We start from the raw sequence: 5,713 nt of genomic DNA on the forward strand, positions 1-5,713 counted from the left end.
GGTAGTCCTTGTTTCCTAGTTTCTCTGGCAATATGGACGGTGGCCTGGTAATCCTTTGCTCTATGTCTAGAATACATATATGAGTGAGTATATACCATTTTTGTCCTTTTGAGACTGGCCTACCTAACTCAGGATGTTTTCTTCTAGTGCTATCCACTTGCCTGCAAATTTCAAGATTCCATTGTTTTTTCCACTGAGTAGTACTCCATTATGTAAATGTACCACATTTTCACCATCCATTCTTCAGTTGAGGGGCATCTAGGCTGCTTCATTGTTCTGGCTATTACAAATAATGCTGTTATGATCATGGTTGATGTCTTTGTTGTATGAATGTGTATCTTTTGGGTTTAGGCCTAGGAGTGGAATTGCTGGATCTTATGGTAGACTGATTCCCATTTTCCTGAGGAATCTCCATACTGATTTCCAAAGTGGCTGTACAAGTTGTCACTCTCACCAGCAGTGGAGGAGTGTTCCCTTCTCTCCACATACTCTCCAGCATAAACTGTCATTGGTGTTTTGATTTTAGCCATCCTGAGAGGAGTATGATGGTATCCTAGAGTTGTTTTGATTTGCATTTCCCTGAGGGCTAAGAATGTTGATCACTTTATTAAGTGTCTATGAGCCATTTTGGCCTCCTCTTTTGAGAATTCTCTATTTAGTTCTGTACCCCACTTTTTAATTGGATCATTTGGTGTTTTGGAGACTAGCTTCTTGAGTTCTTTGTAAATTTTGGAGATCATCCCTCTGTCAGATGTGACGTTAGTGAATTTTAACTTTTCCCATTCTGTGGCCTGCCTTATTGTCTTGTTGACTGTGTCCTTTGCCTTACAGAAGCTTCTCAGTTTCAGGAGGTCCCATTCATTAGTTGTTGATCTCAGTGTCTGTGCTACTGGTGTTATGTTTAGTAAGCTGTCTCCTGTAACAATTAATTCAATGGTACTTCCCACTTTCTCTTCTAAGAGTTTCAGTGTGACTGGATTTATGTTGAGATCTTTGATCCATTTGGACTTAAGTTTTGTGCATGGCAATAGATATGGATCTATCTGTAATCTTCTACATGCAGCATCCAGTTATGCCAGCACTTTGAAGATGGTTTCTTTTTTTCGTTGTATAAATTTAGCTTCTTTGTCAAAAATCAGGTGTTCGTAGGTGTGTGTGCCAATATCAGGGTTTTCAATTGCATTCCATTGGTCTATCAGTCTAATTTTGTGCCAATACCAAGTTGTTTTCAGGACTATAGCCCTATAATAGAGCTTGAAGTCAGGGATGCTGATGCCTCTGGAAGTTCCTTTATTGTACACGGTTGTTTTGGTTATCCTGGGTCTTTTGTTTTTCCATATGAAGTTGATTATTGTTCTTTCGGGTCTATGAAGAATTGTGCCAGGATTTTGATAGTGATTGCATTGAATCTGTAGATTGCTTTTGGCAAGATTTCAATTTTTACTACTTTGATCCTAGGTATTCAATAGTATGGGAGATCTTTCTATTTTCTGGTATCTTTAATTTCTTTCTTTAAAGGCTCAAAGTTACTGCTATACTGTTTCATTAGCATTACTCCAAGGTAGTTTTTGTAGTTTGTAGCTATTGTAAAGGGCGATGTTTCTCTGATTTCTTTCTCAGCCCTTTTATCATCTGTATATAGTAGGGCTACTGATTTTCTTGAGTTAACCTTGTATCCTGCCACTTTGCTGAAGGTGTTTATCAGCTGTAGGAGTTCCCTGGTAGAGTTTTTCTGGGTCTCTTTTGTAAACTATCATCTGCAAATAATGAAAGTTTGACTTATTCCTTTCCAATTTGTATCCCCTTGATCCCCTTTTGTAGTCTTGTTGCTTTAGCTAGATCTTCAAGTACAATATTGAAGAGAAATGGAAAGAGTGGACAACCTTGTCTTGTTCCTGATTTTAGAGGAATCTCTTTGAGTTTCTCTCCATTTAGTTTGATGTTGTCTGTTAGTTTACTTTATATTGCCTTTATTATGTTTAGGTATGTTCCTGTTACCTAAGATTTCTCCAAGACCTTTATCATGCAGGGGTGTTGGATTTTGTGGAAGGAGTTTTCAGCATGTAGTGATATGATCATGTGGTTTTTCTTTTTCAGATTTTTTTATATGGTGGATTACATTGATGGATTTTCTTATGTTGAAGCATTCCTGCATCTGTGGCATGAACCCTAATTGATCATGGTGGATGATTTTTCTGATGTGTTCTTGGATTCTATTTGCCAGGATTTTTTTAAATACAGGAAACATTTATTTTGACTCGTGATTTCAGAGGTATCAGTCCATTGTGTCAGGGAAGGACATGATAGAGCACAGCAGTTCCAGTAATGGTGAGCAGGATGCAAAGAAGATAACACTAAAGCTCAGGCAACTTTTTCTTTTCTCCTTTTCATGCCACCCCTTTTTTCAGAGAAAATCTTGCCTCCTTTGTTAATCTCTTCTGGAAATGTTCTCCACAAATGTGCATCATCACCTGGTAAATCTAAATGTCTTCAAGTTGATGATGAAAATGAATTTTTATAAATGATATCAAAAAAGCTTCTAGCTCAGATTTAGAGAACTTTTTATCCCATACAAATGTAGGCTGTTCCCCTTCCCTCGCATTATCCCCTTCTCACCCTTGTGAATATTACATTGCTCTTGCCCCATAGTTGACAGCCTCTAAGATTCACATAGAAGAGACATCTATTTGCCAGGATTTTATTGAGTATTTTTGCATCAATTTTCATGAGGGATATTGCTCTGTAGGTCTCTTTCTTAGATGTATCTTTGTGTAGCTTGGGTACCAAGGTAATTGTGGCCTTGTAAAAAGAGTTTGGCAATGACCCCTCTGCTTCAAGTGTGTGGAATAGTTTGAGGAGTATTGGTATTATTTCTTCTTTGAATTTCTGTTACTGCACTGAAACCATTTGACCCTGAGCTGTTTTTGGTTGGGAGACTTTTGATGACTGCTTCTATTTCTATAGGGGTGATAGGTCTATTTAAATTGCTTATCTGTTCTTGATTTAATTTTGTTAAATGTTATCTTTCCAGGAAATTTTTCATTTCCTTTAGATTTTCCAATTTAGTGGAGTGCACTTTTTCAAAGTATGACATGGTGATTCTCTGGATTTCCTCAGTGTTGGCTGTTATGTCCCCCTTTTCATTTCTGATTTTGTTATTTAGCATGCTCTCTCTCTCTGCCTTTTGGTTAGTTTGCATAAAGTTTTATTTATCTTACTAATTTTCTCAATGAACCTACTCTTTGTTTCATTGATTCTTTGTATTGTTTTCTTTATTTCTACTTTATTTATTTCAGCCCTCAATTTGATTATTTCCTGGTGTCTACTACTCCGGAGTGAGTTTGCTTCTTTCTGTTCTAGAGCTTGAGTTGTGCTGTTAATTCTCTAGTGTAACTATTCTCAAAGTCCTTCACCTAGTGCTATGAACTTTCCTCTTAGCACTTCTTCCAAAATGTTCCATATGTTTGGATATGTTGTGTCTTCATTCTTGTTGAATTCTAGGAAGTCCTTAATTTCATTTCTTATTTCTTCCTCAACCCAGGAATGAGAAATTGGGTATTGTTCAGTTCTCATGAGTTTGTAGGGTTTCTGCAATTTGTGTTGTTTTTGAATTCTAACTTTAAACCATGGTGACCCAATAGGATACAGGGGGTTATTCCAATTTTTTGCATTTGTTGAGGTTTGCTATATTGCTAAGTATGTGGTCAATTTTAGAGAAGGTTCCATGTGGTGCTGAGAAGAATTATTTTGTGTTTGGATGGAATGTTCTATAGATGTCTGTTAATGCCAACTTGGTCATAACTTGTGTTAGTTCATTTGTTTCTTTGTTAAGTTTCTGTCTGGTGGTCCTGTCTAGTAGTGATAGCAGGGTGTTGATATCTCCCACTATAAGTGTGTGAGGCTTTATGTGTGATTTGAATTTTAGTAGTGTTTCTTCTAGGAATATGTGTGCCTTCATATTTGGGGTATAGATGTTCAGAACTGGCATGTAGAAGACTGCAGATGGATCCATGTCTATCACCATGCACAAAACTTAAGTCCAAATGGATCAAAGACTTCAACATAAATATAGCTACACTGAGCCTCTTTAGAAGTGAAAGTGGGAGGTACCCTTGAACAAATTGGTACAGGAGACCACTTCCTGAACATAACACCAGTAGCACAGACACTGAGGTCAACAATTAATACATGGGACCTCCTGAAACTGAGAAGCTTCTGTAAGGCAAAGAACACAGTCAATAAGACAAAAATGCAGCCCACAGAATGGGAAAAGATTTTCACCAACTCCACGTCTGACAGAGGGCTGATCTCTAAAATTTACAAAAACTCAAGAAGCAAGTCTCCAAAACACCAAGTGATCCAATTAAAAAGTGGGGTACAGAACTAAATAGAGAATTTTCAATAGAGGAGTCTAAAATGGCTGGGGGGCACTTAAGAAAGTGCCCAATATCCCTAGCCAAACAAGTCTGAGATACCATCTTACTCCTGTCAGAATGGCTAAAATCAAAAACAACAATGACAGTTTATGCTGGAGGGGATGTGGAGAAAGGGGAACACCTCCACTGCTGGTGGGAGTGCCAACTCATACAACCACTTTGGAAATCAGTATGGAGATTCCTCAGGAAAATGGGAATCAGCCTACCACAAGACCCAGCAATTCCACTCTTAGGCATATACCCAAAAGATGCATATTCATATAACAAGGACATCTGTTCCATTATATTCATAGCAGCATTATTTGTAATAGCTAGAACCTGGGAACTACCTAGATGGATAGAGAAAATGTGGTACATTTACACAATGGAGTAATATTCAGTGGGAAAAAACAATGGAATCTTGAAATTTGCAGGCAAATGAACGTCACTAGAATTAACCATCCTGAGTAAGGTAACCCAGTCACAAAAAGAGAAACATGGTATGTACTCTCTCATATATGGATTTTAGACATAGATCTGGGTAGTGCCAGAGAGTCTGGGTGCCAGAGAGTCTGGGAAACAGAACCTTCAACCAATGACTGATGGAAGCCGAGGCATACTCCCACAGCTAAACACTGAGCTGAACTCAAGGAACCCAGTGACAGAGAGGGAGGACTGATGAGCATAGGGGTCAAGGCTGGGCTTGTTTAACTCACAGAAACAGCTGACCTGAACAAGGGTGAAGTCTTGAACTCCTGACTGATGGCTGGGAATCCTGATCCAGACCTCCTGGATGTGGGTGTCAGTGAGAAGACCTAGGCAATCTATGGGGCCTTAGGTCATACATCAGTATTTATTCCTGGCATACAAATGGACTTTGAGTGCCCATCCCACAATGAGAGATGCTTTCTCATCCTGGACTCTTGGGGGAGGGACTAGGCCCTTTCCCTGGATGAAATTACAGACTATGGGTATCCCCCATGGAGAGCTTCACCCTCCCTAGGGAAAGGAGTGGGGATTGGTGGAGGGGAAATGGGGGGGGGGTGATGGGAGGGCATGGGAGGAGGGGAGGGAGAAGGAGAGGGAGCTGGGATTGACATGTGAAGAAGCCTGGTTTCTAATTTAAATTAAAAAATCAAAAGATAAAAAGTATTTTTATGTTAAATAAATGTCATTTCTAAATATTTTTTAGGTTGGAATGTAACTACCAACCTGCTATTCCTTATCATTGAGGAAGATGTTTCCTAGTAAGATAATCCTCATGACTGGTCATTTAAATCTGGAATTTCAGGTATCAT

Source organism: Mesocricetus auratus, unplaced genomic scaffold (genome assembly GCF_017639785.1).
Source record: "Mesocricetus auratus isolate SY011 unplaced genomic scaffold, BCM_Maur_2.0 Super-Scaffold_6730, whole genome shotgun sequence".
Taxonomy (NCBI): Eukaryota; Metazoa; Chordata; class Mammalia; order Rodentia; family Cricetidae; genus Mesocricetus; species Mesocricetus auratus.